Source organism: Sus scrofa, chromosome 10 (assembly GCF_054392235.1).
Source record: "Sus scrofa isolate SSC_HxYL_T2T_F1_AM1 chromosome 10, Sscrofa_HxYL_maternal_Yorkshire_Landrace_v2.0, whole genome shotgun sequence".
Taxonomy (NCBI): Eukaryota; Metazoa; Chordata; class Mammalia; order Artiodactyla; family Suidae; genus Sus; species Sus scrofa.
The window spans coordinates 50,502,311-50,517,389 of record NC_139392.1 but is presented as its reverse complement, the minus strand read 5'-3'; the positions used below and the strand labels follow the sequence as shown (position 1 = coordinate 50,517,389).

General features: G+C 38.6%; 1 protein-coding gene and 1 pseudogene across 1 annotated transcript in view; both read left to right on the top strand.

Moving 5' to 3' along the window:
• The window catches only part of LOC146399403 (uncharacterized), a 38,773-nt gene extending 36,191 nt beyond the window's left edge, over positions 1-2,582 (top strand). Inside the window, exon 9 of the mRNA XM_084979677.1 lies at positions 2,002-2,582. The gene's annotated coding sequence lies outside the window, so the exon portion shown is untranslated. The remainder of the gene's footprint in view (positions 1-2,001) is intronic.
• A 3,759-nt stretch (positions 2,583-6,341) lies between these two features.
• LOC146399402 (isopentenyl-diphosphate Delta-isomerase 1 pseudogene) lies at positions 6,342-7,191 on the top strand (annotated as a pseudogene).
• The last annotated feature ends 7,888 nt before the right edge of the window (positions 7,192-15,079 follow it).

Here is a 15,079-nt window from a genome sequence, read left to right as displayed (position 1 = left end):
CAGGTGGCCATCCTCACACCCTGTCCCCAGTGGGTCCTGCGCTGCCTCTCGTGAACCCTCAGCCACATCAGGCCTGTGTGTTGCTCCTGCCACCCTGCACCCAGTACACTGTGACACTCTAAGTGTCACTCCTTTATATTTATTAAGCACCTACTATGTTCTCAGTGCCATGCTGGGTGCCTAACACTCTCTAAATGAACCAGCCCTTCCAAACCCACTAATTGTGGAAACAAATTTTACTCTAAAAGAGCCTGTTCCTCTTAAAGTCCTTCAGGGTCTTTGGGCAGGGGGAAGGCCCTCCTTGCTGGAGCAGTGCCCACCTGGCAGGCAGGAAGGCTACCACACCAGAAGGCTGACTGAGGTGCTGGCATAGCTCTCAGTGCCCATACCCCTGTGAAGAGTACTCAAGAGTCAGGGAAGTGTGCCCCGCTGTGCTCTCCTGAAATCAGGCACCTGAGCAGCACTTCCACTGGCCAGGGCTTATCTTTTCCCTCACTTCACCTGACAAGTGCTCTCCCCAATACGTGAGTGTGCAGAGATGCAGTCTTTCAGGTGGTTTTATTTTATTTTAAAATATATTTATTTATTTAGGGGTATATAAAAGTTCCTTGTACAGAGATTGAATTCAAGCCACAGCTGCCAAAATGCAGAACCATTTAACCCACTGTGCCAGGCAGGGAGAACCTGCACCTCTGCAGTGACATGCCCCAAGCCACTGCAGTAGGATTCTTAACCCACTGCACCCTACAGAAACTCCTTTCATGAGGTTTTCTGCTTTGGTTTTGCTTTCATTTATTTATGGCCACACCTGTGGCATATGGAAGTTACCAGGCTAGGGGGTCCAATCAGAGCAGCCAGCCTACGACACAACTTGTAAGTTGCAGTTTTTGGTCGATGACCCTTGCTGTTGCCAATCAGAAAGTTCTGGCAGTTACTCATGGAGTCCCACAGAATCAGGTTTGCCATTATCATTCTTACTTGGTTGCATAAGTTGAGCAAATGAAACAGCAAGGATATTTTTACTTTCCTAAGTGTTTAATCCAGTTTACATAATTTGTGTTAACAATTTAGAGGGAAAAAAGAAATAGAATAGCTTAATCCTGGAAATGTGATCACATTAGAGTTACAATTTTAACAGAATAATTGCCAGTGAGCACCATATAATCATTTGTATTTAGATGCAACCAAACTACTTTTATTTAAATATTGACCATAGAATAATATAGAAAGAATGATAATCCAAAGGATACCCAGACGTTTCAACTGTGGGTGTACATCCACCAGCATTTGCTTACTGTTATGTTTCACTATGAAGTTACTATTGAATCAGGAGAAGACCCACGAGGAGGCATTCTTGCCAATCCATTCATTCTTAGGAGCTGATTTGTAGGCAATTCCAATTGCATACCTGTGAGACAGTGAACAAAAGAAAAGAATAAACATTTATTAATGATCTGAGTTGTGCTAGACACCATATATATAAGAAATAGAATACATGTTTCTTTTGTCTTTTGTCTTTTTTTTTGCTGTTGTTGTTGCTATTTCTTGGGCCGCTCCCGCGGCATACGGAGGTTCCCAGGCTAGGGATCTAATCGGAGCTGTAGCCACCGGCCTATGCCAGAGCCACAGCAACGCGGGATCCGAGCCGCGTCTGCAACCTACACCACAGCTCACGGCAACGCCGGATCGTTAACCCACTGAGCAAGGGCAGGGATCGAACCCACAACCTCATGGTTCCTAGTCAGATTCGTTAACCACTGCGCCACGACGGGAACTCCCGAATACATGTTTCTTCCTTAAATAGTTTACATTTAGATCCATGATACTGACAACACTAGGGCTTTAAAAAAGTTAGCAATTAGAGCGTTGTAATTTTCAAGTCCTAGCTCAGTATATTTTCCAAGATTTTACTTTTAAAAGCTGGCAAATTTTTCTAGAAGTGGTTTCCATCACATACATACCTTTTAACCCTGACTTACTGGTATTATGTTTGTGCTATAGAACTGAATTGCCCAAGACACTGACAACAGGAGAGAGAAAAGAAAAGTGGGGTATACTTACCATGTGGAGGAACCCATGACCACCTCCCAATAGTGGCAGCCACTGCCAATGAATATATTTCCTGCTGCCCCATAGCACCCTGTGCCACTAAACCTGAGGTATGGCTGTTCTTCAGAGAGCTTTCATCTTTCTCCATCTGCAATCCATCTTGGAGATCTTCAACTTCTTGTGAGTCATTCTGGGATCCAGTTTAAAGGGTGGGCATGAAGAAAGTAGAAACAAGATAAATGCATGAGGGGAGTTCCAGTTGTGGCTCAGCAGTAACGAACCTGACTAGTATCCATGAGGATGTGATTTCAATCCCTGGCTTCACTCAGTGGGTTAAGGATGCAGCATTTCAGTGAGCCGTGGTGTAGGTCAAACACGCAGTTCAGATCTGGCATTGCTGTGGCTATTGGGTAGGCTGGCAGCTACAGTTCTGATTTGAGCCCTAGGCTGGGAAGTTCCATATGCTGCAGGTGTGGCCTAAAAAGACAAAAAAAAAAAAAAAAAGAAAAGAAACAAAGAGAAAGAAAGAAAAATTCTTTTTATTGAAGTATAGTTGATTTACAATGGTGTGATAATTTCTGTGGGAATGAAGTAAGAGTTGTAACTAAAGAAACAACCTCCTGGCTGAAGAAGCAGCTAAGTGCCTGTCAGCTGCCTCTGCTGTCCACATACCACCCTTCTAATCTTGCAGCAACTATGTACCTTATGTCCTTGATAGCAGAGCTGCTTACCCAGCATTCCTTGTCAGTTTCACTTTTGTAACCCTGTTTACTCAGCTTCTTAGGAACACTGTCTGCTCAGGAAAGGGGGAGGGCCAGACTGCTTGGGCAGGAAAAACAAGACCTGGAAGTCTGTAAAGTCTGTATGGTATAAAAGCTACCCAGAACAAAGACCTGGGGCTCAGACTCTAGAGGCCACTTTTCTCAGCCAGCATCCTGTGCTGAAAAAGCCTGGCTATTCTGCATCTCCAAGTGCAGCTTGCCTCTTTCCCCTGCCCTGGTTTCTGCAACAGTAGCAAGAAGTGATTCATTATACAGGTACCCACATCCATTCTCTTTAGATTCTTTCCCCACATTATCACAGAATATTGAGTTGAATTCTCTGTGACATACAGCAGGTCCCCACTGGCCAATCATTCCATATACAAGAGTGTGCACATGCCAATCCAAACACACCCAGTCCATCTCCCCCTCAACCTGCTCCCTTTGATAACCAGAAGTTTTTCAAAGTCTGTGAGTCTGTTTCTGTTTTGCAAATAGGTTCATTTGTATCCTTTTGTAAAGATTCCACATATAAGAAACCGCACTTATAGGCTAATTAAGGAAGAAATGATTTTCCTTGTATTATAGACAAATAGATTGCAATTCTGAGATATTCCACTTTCCATAAAATAGCTCCAATTTTCCATACATATGCACAGGGTGTTAAGTGACTATATAAACCAAATATGTAATGCCACAAACATACACACACAGGAAAGTACTGAACATAGTATTATTAACAATGTCTTCTTTCCACAAAAGGAGAAAAAGGCATTTGAAAGATAAACACAGGTTAGGAAATTGTTTTGTCTGGGAATAAGACAAATCATACAGACGGTAATAGATGCTCTTAGTATGGAAACAGCAGGAAATGTTAAAAATTTTAAAGACCCCTCTGTCACTACTTCCTCAACACTCACAATTAAGCAAAATACAGAATAATCAGAATATTCAGAGAAGACAAGGTTTTCCACAATTCTTAAAGACTTATTGAGAGTAGAGATTTTATTATCTTTGATTTTTTTCTTTTGAGGATAAAGCAGTAGTTCCTACATAGATGTGCATCTCAGATGTCCACAGGTTGGATCAGGAACATCTTTTCTGTTCTCTTGAGACTGAAAGTAATCAGAACTACAGGTCCTCTCAGCAACTGTACCTGCTCTCACTGTGATAAAGTATACTTTCTTTTATGAATAACATTTTGAAAACATGCGTTCTCTAAAATATCTTGGGATGAAGGAAGGCACAACACAGAGAACACATGCAGTTGTCAGGAAGTAAAGAAATGTGTTCCAATGACATGGACACTACTCAGACAGTGTTTGAATGTTCTAAAACAGCTGATGTTTCCATTCCTATAGAATGGTAACATTTATACATGCTTTATTGACCACATTGTTATGAAATTGATATAAATTAATGCATGACATCATACTACCAAAACTCTAGTAATCATTCACTTTAAAGTTTTTGAGTGATTATACAGACCCACAAACACAAACAGAGAGAGAGAGATGAGAATTAATTAACTTGTGTGCCTTCCTTTTGGCTTAGTATAAAATTTATATCCAGATTCTCAACTATCATTCACAAAACTCTAGTGATACTGGATTTAAAAATTTATAGTTGTGCCCCCATGAAATCTAATACTAAATAAGAACAAGAAACAGAGAGACAGAAAGAAAGAAAAGGAAGAAAGGGGGGAAGGAAGGAAGGACGGAAGGAAAGAAGAAAGGAGTCTCCACATGTATTTAAGACAACAGCAACCTGGAATGACATTACAAACTTCATATATAGATATGAAATATGTATATGTATATATATGTATTTTCTACTTAGAACTAGGTTTTTTATGGAGGTGAAGTTCATGTTACGTAAAATAAGTTATTTTAAAGTGAATGCTTCAGTGACATTCCACTCATTCACAATGTTGTTCAATCACTACCTCTCTCTGGTTGCAAAACACTTTCATCACCCGAAAATAAAACTTCATACCCATTAAACAAGTCTTCTCCATCCCTTTCTCTCCTTGTTCCCTGGTAATCACCAATCCCACCTATTTCCATGGATTTCTCCATTCTGGATATTTCATATAAATGAAATTATATAGTAGGTTACCTTTTATGACTAATATTTCATTTAATGTTCACAGATATTGTATGAAATAAATAATAGTATCATTGGTTCCCATTTCATAGGTACACTTAAGAGATTATCTAGTCAGTAGCAGAACTGCTACTCGGTTGGGTTATCTGACTCCAGCATCTACACTCTGAGTCACTACATCACAGAGGAAAGAAAACCTACACATCTGTTAGGCCTCAGGAAACCTGTTCCCCCATCCGCACTTGAAGAACAGACTGTCTTATGAGCTTTAAACTTGATTCAGGAAAAAGAACCAGGAAAATTAATCTGTAAAATAGAAGATAGACACTCTATAATTTGCATATGTGTCTCTCTGATAAATAGAGCAATGTGATGTTGTGTTCAGACAAGCCCACCATTATGTTCTCTTTGATTTCATTTTTTATATAGCAATTATACTAAAAATAATGGATATTAAATGCTAAAAATGGTTTAATGGAGGACAAAACTTTTGTAATTTTCATTAGTGCCAAGTTTAATTATGTAAAGAATGATTTACTACTCAAGCCTGATTGGAAATTGAAAACTTTCAAGAGGAATTACTAGTATGTCATTCTTAGAATACACCTTGCCTTTTTTTACCCTCTAGACCTATGCTTAGTAAACTCTACCATCTAGAAAAAGATACTCTTTAACACAATTTTCTAGATACAGGTCCCCACATTCTACCTCATTGTACAAGTCTTTTATCAAATTCCCATAGGTGAAGATCTTTCTATGTTTAGCAGTGACTAATAGAATGTCTTATATGCTGCACTTAAAAAAAAAACAAAAAACAGTTAGTTACCAGGGCTTCCCCTTGTGTCTTAGCGGGTTATGAATCTTGCTAGTATACACAAAGATGCAGGTTTGAACCCTGGCCTTGCTCAGGTTAAGTAAGAATCCAGCATTGCCAGAGCTGTGGTGTTGGTTACTGACATAGCTTGGATCATTTTGCTGTGGCTGCGGTGTAGGTTGGCAGCTGCCACGCCAATTGGACCCCTAAACTGGGAACTTCTATATGCTGCTTGTGCAGCACTTAAAAAAAAAGTGTTAACTATTAGTTAAAAAACTTAACATGATATTTCATACTATTCTTTATATTTTACACATTATTTTTTTATATTTGTATTCTTTACTTTTTTATATCTTTACAGTTTTAGGTAGAAAGAGATAGTAGTCGTGACAATTATGGGACAGCCGGTGGCTGAGGTTCAGAGGCCAAGGTCTGGGGGCAGATGTGTGTCCTGGGCTTAGCATTGGGCGCTTGGCACGCTGAGGGGGCGGGCCCACTGCCTGTTGGTCAGGGAGTTCTTCACCTTACCTGTTTGAGGAAGAAACCCTAGGGCCTGAGCTTTGCATTGAGGGGGCTGTCCTGTGGGCCAGAAGGGGCAGGGCGCTCTGACCATGGGGGAAACATGGCAGCAGCCTTCTCCTGCAGTTTCTGGATCCAGGTCTCCAGGACCGTGTGCAAGTTTGCCCACAATGCCTGAGATAAACACAGACCACCTGGATGCAAAGCAGGTGCAGCTGCTGATGGAGATGTGCATCCTCATGGACAAGAAAGATTGCAGGATCAGGATGGAGATCAAGAACTGTCACCTGAAGGAGAACATTGAGAAAGGATAACTGCATCAGGGTTTTAAGTGTCTTCCTATTACTCAACATTGAAAATCAACTTGTGCTAACTACAATAGTGGTCAGATTCTAAAATTATTTTTCCATACTGTTTCACTGATACTTGTTTTAGTCATCCATTAAGTATCCCAAAAGAGCATGAAAAAAATGACACAACTGAAGTTAGAAGAGCAGCACAGAGGCCTGAACTGGGAATTCCTGTGGAAGAGGTTCTTCCAGAAGAAAGTAATTACCTGACACAAATGCACTTTAAGGATCAATCTGATGATATCTGGGGAGAACATGAAATTGGTGAGGGAAGAATGTAACCTTGAATCCAGAGCCCATTGAGACTAAAGCTATCATTATGTATCAAAGGAAGAACTAAAGGAACTTCTGAAAAAGGCAGCCACTGGTGAAATTAAGATAACCCTGTGGCTTCAAATAATTGCAGAGACTTTTCTCTTTCAGTGGTGGGATAAGTTAAGTCATTTTGGCTTCAAATAATTGCAGAGACTTTTCTCTTTCAATGGTGGGATAAGTTAAGTCATTTGAATCAGTTTATTGACCACAAGAAAATACAAAGAATGTAAACGTGGAGATGAATGACTGTAAAATACTGAAGAATTTCTCTACTTGGTAAGCTTAAAATGAATTTTTAAAATGTGTTTCCCCATTGTACTCTCATTGGAAATACTGACATTTTACAACCAGAATTGGTATGGAAGAGAATTCTTCATTTTTTATTCTACTCCCCATATATGTGCACTGCTATTTGAAAAAAAAAATCTGAGAAATGATTATTAAAAAAAGAGCAAATAAACTTAATTTAACCTACCTAAATAAACAAATGGTCATGACAAATTTGGATAAGTGAGACTCTTCATTTTTGATATATTATAAACATTTTTAGAAGACTTGTAGTGCCTTTTACTATTTTCCTGGTACTTGGCATATCTTTAAATTTTTTCATAATCCAGAAAAATGAACAATGGAATATATTTCCTTTTCCACGTCAACACAGGTCAAATTAACTTTCTATATTAGAAGATAATATAGTTGAACATATTCAAAGGCATTAAATTGTATATATCCTGATTTCTGTCATTGTAAGTTAATTCTGTGGTTTAATCATTCTAGAAACATTGCTTTTGGTACACATTCATTACGTTGTCATTGAAACAGCCTTTGTAGATTAGCAAATCTGTATTCAGAATTCCTGAGGACAGACCAGAAATCTGTAAAACACAGCTTGGCTCATATAGGTCATACTCTATGATAGATGCTATGCTTGGGCTGGAGAAAAACTGGAAGTGCCCATGTTTTGGCTGGAGAAATCTTTGTTGGGGGCCATCTATTGTACTGTAGGACTGCAGCATCACTGCACTTCTACCCCCAAATACCACTGGCACCCCTCCCCCTACATGGCAGTGACACTGGATGCCAAGTGTGACCTGGAGAACAGTATCACCCACAGTTGAGAACCACTGTCCAACATTCAGGCTGTACTGTACAGGTGAAATTAACAACAAAAAGGGCGCTAATGTTCATGTTAAATAGATCTGGATTATAGAGTATGTTTATATTAACATTTAAGTTGCACCTTGACTGATGTACTTTTTATACCCTTGCCATACATTTCTCACATTTGAAATCTCAAAACAGCTTTATTATCCTTGAAAGCTACGTAATAACTAATGAAAATGATAAAAAATTTTCTTACAAAGCTAAATGTTTTATAAATTCAGTAGTAAAATCCATTTATTTTTAACCCTGAATGGTTCATTTCAGACAGGACTGTATAGCATATAATTAACTTTATTGAAATATAAACTCCCCAAAAAACACTAAATGGAAGGAAAACACTGAGGTTTTGAAGCAGTGGTCAGGCCACAGGGTCTGACATGTCATAAAGCTTCAGCCTCATCAGTTGGACTCCATTCCCAACTGATCCATGCCTTAACCATGAAGACTAATGTTGACCAAACTCATGTATTTGCAAGAAAAAGGTTTGGACCATAGATCCTCGATCTTGGTTAGGTCTGGGGAAAGGCTGATGTTTCCTCATTTATAAATGTTGAGGTGGGAACTTTGGGCACCATTCTGCCTACCACAGCCATCTAAGTTAAAATAGAGAACCTGGTCACTGGTAGGGGCTTCTGAGCAATGATGCAGGTCCTGACACTGTAGCCAGTTTTCAGTCCTATCCTGCAATATTTACATCCATGATGGAAGTAACAGCCCGGGCCTGGTTGACTCATGTGATGCCTTCAGTGGTGGACATACTCCTATAAGGCTAGTCTCCACATGTGAGCAAATGTCTATCCTTATTAGCCACATGTGGACATAGCTGGTACTCTGGAGTTGGTGATTCAACCATGCTCATTTTTCCAGGTCTTTCCAACATCATAGTCATACTTTGGCTTCAACACTAATGGGCAGAATTTTGTAAGTACTATGACATACAAATTATCTACCTATAACTCAAACAGTGATTTTATTTTTCAATGGAAGTATAGTTGATTTATAATGTCATGTCAATTCCTGATGTATAGCATAGTGATTCAGTTATACATACATACAAGTTACTTTTATATTCTTTTCCATTATGGTTTATCTGGGGATACTGAATAAGGTTTTTATACTATAGAATAAGATTTTGTTGATTATCCATCCTATACATAATAGTTTGCACCTGCTAATCCCAACTCTCAATCCATCCCTCTCTACCCTCCACCTCCTTGGCAACCACAAGTTTGTTCTCTATGTCTGTGCGTCTGTTTCTGTTTCATAGATAAGTAAAATTGTGTCATATTTTAGATGCCACTTGTAAATAATATATGGTATTTTCTTTCTCTTCCTGATGTATTTTACCTAGTATGATAATCTCTAGTTCCATCCATATTGCTGCAAATGCCATTATTTCATTCTTTTCTATGGTTGAGTCATTTTACTGGGAGGGAGGTACCTGAGCTGAAAAGAAATTGGGTCTGTCAGGAAGACCATCCAGTTCTTGGGGGCATGTCAATTAGCCTAGAATGCTTGGCCTCGACATTTTTATACTTCAAAACTATTCTGCTATGGAGCCAAGGAGGTATATGCATTCTGGCTGACACATCATGATGTATATAGGATCAACAGTCTCCTGCACTGGGAAAGTTCCTGACTGCACATCCTTTGACATCTTTTCCTGGAGGATTTTCTGATGGATTGGCCCCTGGTTGCTGGAGGGCTTCAAGTGTTGCAACAAATTCTTTTTCTATACATAGACAAACATATATGTGTACTGTTCTAAATATACATACCTGTGTCCCTGTGCAATGTCTCATTTTAGGCTTACAGTCATTTTTATTTGTAAGTGTATGGATCACTGACATAGTAAGCTATAAATCATGGAAAACACCACTGGATGAAAATGGGGGAATTAGAATTAGGGGCTAACTTATCCAAAACAAATCCCTCCTGGTTGCTTTTTTGTAAACTGCTATGAAAAATATAGAGTTGAGAGGTTGAGAGGATAAATTATGGAGTTCCCATTGTGGCTCAGCACATTAAGAACCCAACATAGTCTCAGTAAGGATGTGGGTTTTACCCCTGGCCTTGCTCAGTGTTAAGGATCCAGTATTGCCACAAGCTTTGGTGTGTGTTGCAGATATGGCTCAGATCTACTGTTGCCATGGCTGTGGTGTAGGCTCTAGCTGCAGCTCTGATTTGACCCCTAGCCTGCGAATTTCCTTATGCTGCAAGTGCAGCCATAAAAAGAAAAAAAAAAGAGACTAAATGACAATAGAGTGCTATCATGGATTAAATGTGGCTATAAAATCATTGACACTCTTCTCCTTGAATCCTGGTGGCTTTAGTGATTTGCTTCTCCATAGGAGACCACAGGAATAATTCTATGGAATTTCCAAGGCTATAACATGAGAAGCCAGCAGCATCAACCTTGGTCTTTTGGGTCATATGCTCATGAACTACTCTGAGGCCATCTTGTTGAAGAAAACACCTTAAAAGTTTACAGGGAAATGCTCTGAAAAGGAGATGCTCAGCCAAGCTCCATCCAATCTGAGCTATTCAAGTGCTCCTAAATGACATACTAGACATTAGAGAGCAGAGACTTCATCTCTATCCAGTTCTACCCACATGGCAGATTCCTGAGATAAATGAATGGTTGTTGTTTTTACCTACTAAGTTTTGTAACAGAGTGACAAACAATCAGAATAGATGCTGAAGTGGCAGCTAGGTCACATGTCCTGGCATTGTTTACAGCTCCAAGACTAGGCCCTTAGCCTTTGCTCATCCAGAGATGTGGTGATGTCCTTTTGTGTCAATGCCAGTATTCTGTCCTCTTGCATGGTCTCAATGATAAGTCTTATTTTTCACTCTCAATGTCAAACTGTAGGAGAAGCTGGTGTCCTCCCAACTAAAGAATTATGAGTTTGCAGAAAAAAAGTTAGAACCCAGGGTTTAGCCAGGGCATATGGCTATTGGAACCCATTTTCCAATCTGCTAAAGGAGGAAGGATCATTGCTTCTCTAATACTATAAAAAAAGCGATATATCTTACTTCTCAATAACAAGGCTGACGCAGCAAGATTCACTTCAGAATGGGATGAGTGAGAAGAACAGTACACCTGATACCTCTTCTGTCTCTCTGAGGTGGGAAGGTGCTTGAAGTTGGTGTCAGGCCATTTTCCTTCAGTTTGCTCAAGAACACAAGAAACAAAAATGATTTCTGTAGTGCATAAAATATTTTATCTCAGTAGGAAAAAGTATGTACTGTAGCAAAATCCTAGGGTTTTGTTGTTGTTTTTCTTTTTCGGCTGCAGCATTTGGAAGTTCCCTGGCTAGTCAGATCCGTAACCCACTGAGTGAGGCCAGGGATCAAACCTGCAACCTCAAGGACACTATGTTGTGTTGTTAACTCACTGAACCACAATGGGAATTCCAATTAGCTTTATTTTTATCTTATCTATGGTGTGAGAGAATGTCAAAAAACCTTATTACATTTCAGTCATAAGGAAGTAATACAACATACAAACTAAAAAAGTAAAATCTACATTCCCTCTGTAAAAATACCTACGTATTAACAAACATGTCTAATTCAGGTCAGCAATAATGTGCTGATTCTACATCTTGCTTGTTCTTACACTGAGCTCTGGAGGTCAGGGGCAAAGGAGTTTGATGGCACGAGTTTAAAAAAATACCAAATTTTCCAGTAACATCAGACAAAATTTTTTTTCATATTTAAAGGATTAAGTAAGTATTTAATTCCCAAGGAGTATGTCAATGAGTACATTTTGTTTTTTCTCAGAAGTAAACAAAAATATTTTCTTGAAACACACAAAATAATGTTTTCCACTTTAATAGCATAAGGCGAGAGAGTCAGAGAGAATATTGTTTGAGAATCCATACTTTCTTTTATTTGGCTGCAATCTCTTTTTTAAGTATGGTATACAGGACATGCTATAATTTATAACTGATACATTGCTATTTGTTCTAATTAAATATGCATGTGTTCTATTACATGGTTTTACAAATTTATTCCCCAATGTATAAAAATGCCCTAGGATTGGGAGTTCCTGCTGTGGTGCAAGGGGATCAGAGGCATCTCTGCAGAGCCAGGTCTCAAGTCTGACACAGTGGGTGAAAGGATCCAGTGTTATGACAGTTGTGGTGTAGGTCCTAATAACTGTGGCTTGGATCTGATCCCTGACCCAGGAATTCCATATGCCATGTGGTGGCTGTAAAAGAAAAAAAAATTTGAAAGATATTAAACTTCTAAAAAGAAGCCTAAAATAAGTAAACTACAATGTATTTGCAAACTATAAAACTGTTACGACTTTATCTAGCTCAGAATTTCTAAAAGCAGCACTACTGATTTTTTTGCCAGTACTCTTGTTGGGAGAAGATGAAGAGAAAAGCTCCACCCTGTAAATTAGAAAAACATTTCGTTTCAATTTGCCACATCTTGGTATGCAAAATTCCTGGGCGGGAGATCAAATCCTCACCACAGTGAAATGCCAGATCTCTAACCTGTTGAGCCACTAGGGAACTCATATTCTTTACATTTTAGAGTGGTTGGCTGCCTCCCTGGTCTCTACTCACTGGATGCTAGTAGTACCATCCTATTTATGCTAATCAAAATGTATTCAGGAGTTCTCATTGTGGCTTAGCTGAAATGAAACCAACTAGGATCCAGGAGGTAATGGGTTCAATCCCTGGTCTTACTTAGTGGCTTAAGGATCTGGTGTTGCCATGAGCTGTGTTGTAGGTCACAGACATGGCTTAGATCCTGAGTTGCTGTGGCTGTGGTGTAGACCAGAAACCATAGCTCTGATTCAACACCAATAGCATGGGAAATTCCACATACTGCAGGTGTGGTCCTAAAGAGAAAATAAAAGTATTGCCAGAGGTCCCCTTGGAAGCAAATTTTCCATAATGCAAATGAAACCCATAAGAATGGGGTCACTGCCTGAACATACATCAGAATAATAATTTGGTAAGAACAACTCAGATGTGATTTTATTTATTTCGTTCAGCATTATTTACCCAATTTCTAAAATTCACTTTGATAATGTAAACACAGAGTTAATGTAATTTTGACACATAAAATTTGTGTATATATATATATATATATGTAAATATATATACATATATTTTATAAAGTAGGACACAATTAAAAATAACTTAGAATAAAGTAGAATATTTGTAATGATCACATTTAATTAGATTTATTTAAGACTTAAATTTGATAGGTTCCTATAAGGAAATCGGTATGTTTTGTTATACAAACTTATGTCCCATTAACACGATGGATGATTAGAAAAAAATCTGCTCATCCTATGATAACTGTCAATGTTTTTCAACAGAAGAGTACACTGAAAGTAAAAGAACTATGCATAATAACCCATCCATTTCAGAAAACACTCAAAAATAATGAGTGGCACTGTACTCTGTACTCTGACAATGTTTTCATAGAGGGCAAATGTTTTCACATGATGAAGGGCATTAGATGCGTATTATGTTCCAGAGATTTTATTTATTATTATTTTTTTTAATTTTTTGTCTTTTCTAGGGCCACTCCCACGGCATATGGAGATTCCCAGGCTAGTGGTCCAATCGGAGCTGCAGCCACCGGCCCAAACCAGAGCCACTGCAACGTGGGATCCGAGCCGTGTGTGCAACCTACACCACAGCTCATGGCAAGAATGCCAGATCCTCAACCCACTTAGCAAGGCCAGGGATCAAACCTGCAACCTCATGGTTCCTAAGTCGGATTTGTTAACCACTGCACCACAACGGGAACTCCTGTTCCAGAGATTTTTGCTCTCTGACAACATCTAAGAACATCTGGAATGCTTCCCTGATATTTTTAAAGTTCCTAATTTCTTCCAGGAAATCAAACACTATTATCTTAAAATCAAATAGTAATACAATAATGGTAAAATAGCAATCAATTATGTAATTGCAATGTGACAGGAAAAAGCTTTATATCTCGCCTAGGACAATTACACATTTATATATATGTATACATTTTAGATCAAGTAATTCTCAAATTATGCATATACTAGTAGCTTTACATATACTTGTTTATTTACACTTCAAAATAATCCATTTCAATGTGCAATATTTTATGGTCTTCAATTACAGAATTATAATTCTGTAACAAATCCAGTTTTTTATAGTTTCAGAATTACTACAACATGCACAATATTATCTATTCATATGTATATGATCTATTCCTTCAAGCTTCTCAAGATGAAATGAAAAAGAATGAAGTCCCAAGGATTAACCACAGAAGAGTTCCCTAGTGGCTCAGTAGGTTAAGGATCCAGTGTTGTCACTTTTATGGCTCAGGTCACTGCTGTGAAACAGGTTTGATTACTAACCCCAGAATTTTGCATGCCCTGGGAGTGGTCAAATTCAATAAATAAATAAAAGTAACCACAGAAAATGCCTCATGATTGAAGCATCAAAATTTATCCCAGAGAAAGAAGAGTTTATACTTCAATTATTTTGCATTGCTAATTTACAGAATACGAAGTTCAACTGTTCACTGCTTCCTGAAAATAAAAAGCCTCAAAGATTATGTCAATAACATTTGTGTAAATAATTCCTAATTTGTACTCTCCTAAACTTGTTTGGTTTTCACATATATCCACTGCGAGTGCAAAAGTAGAGGATCTATTATGGTACTCAATCTAGACCAAAGAGAAGCAATGTGTTGCAACTTCACTCTGCTCTAATGTTGGAGACCACTGAACTGCAGAACTCTCAGAAAGCAAACTTGGTGCATGCAAAAGCATGATAAATCAAGGAATGCTTGTGATGGCAAAAGGCAGATAAGCATGTCTGCTGACACAGTGTTCTAAAATGCAGGGTCTCCTGTCAAAATAAAATGAGGGGCTTATATGTTAACTATATTGTTCTTTAGGCAGCTGTACTATATCCTAGATGTATATACACCTGTGACTTTTATTGCTATTAGCCTCCCTAAATCTCACTAAGAGATAGCTTTGATACTCCCTG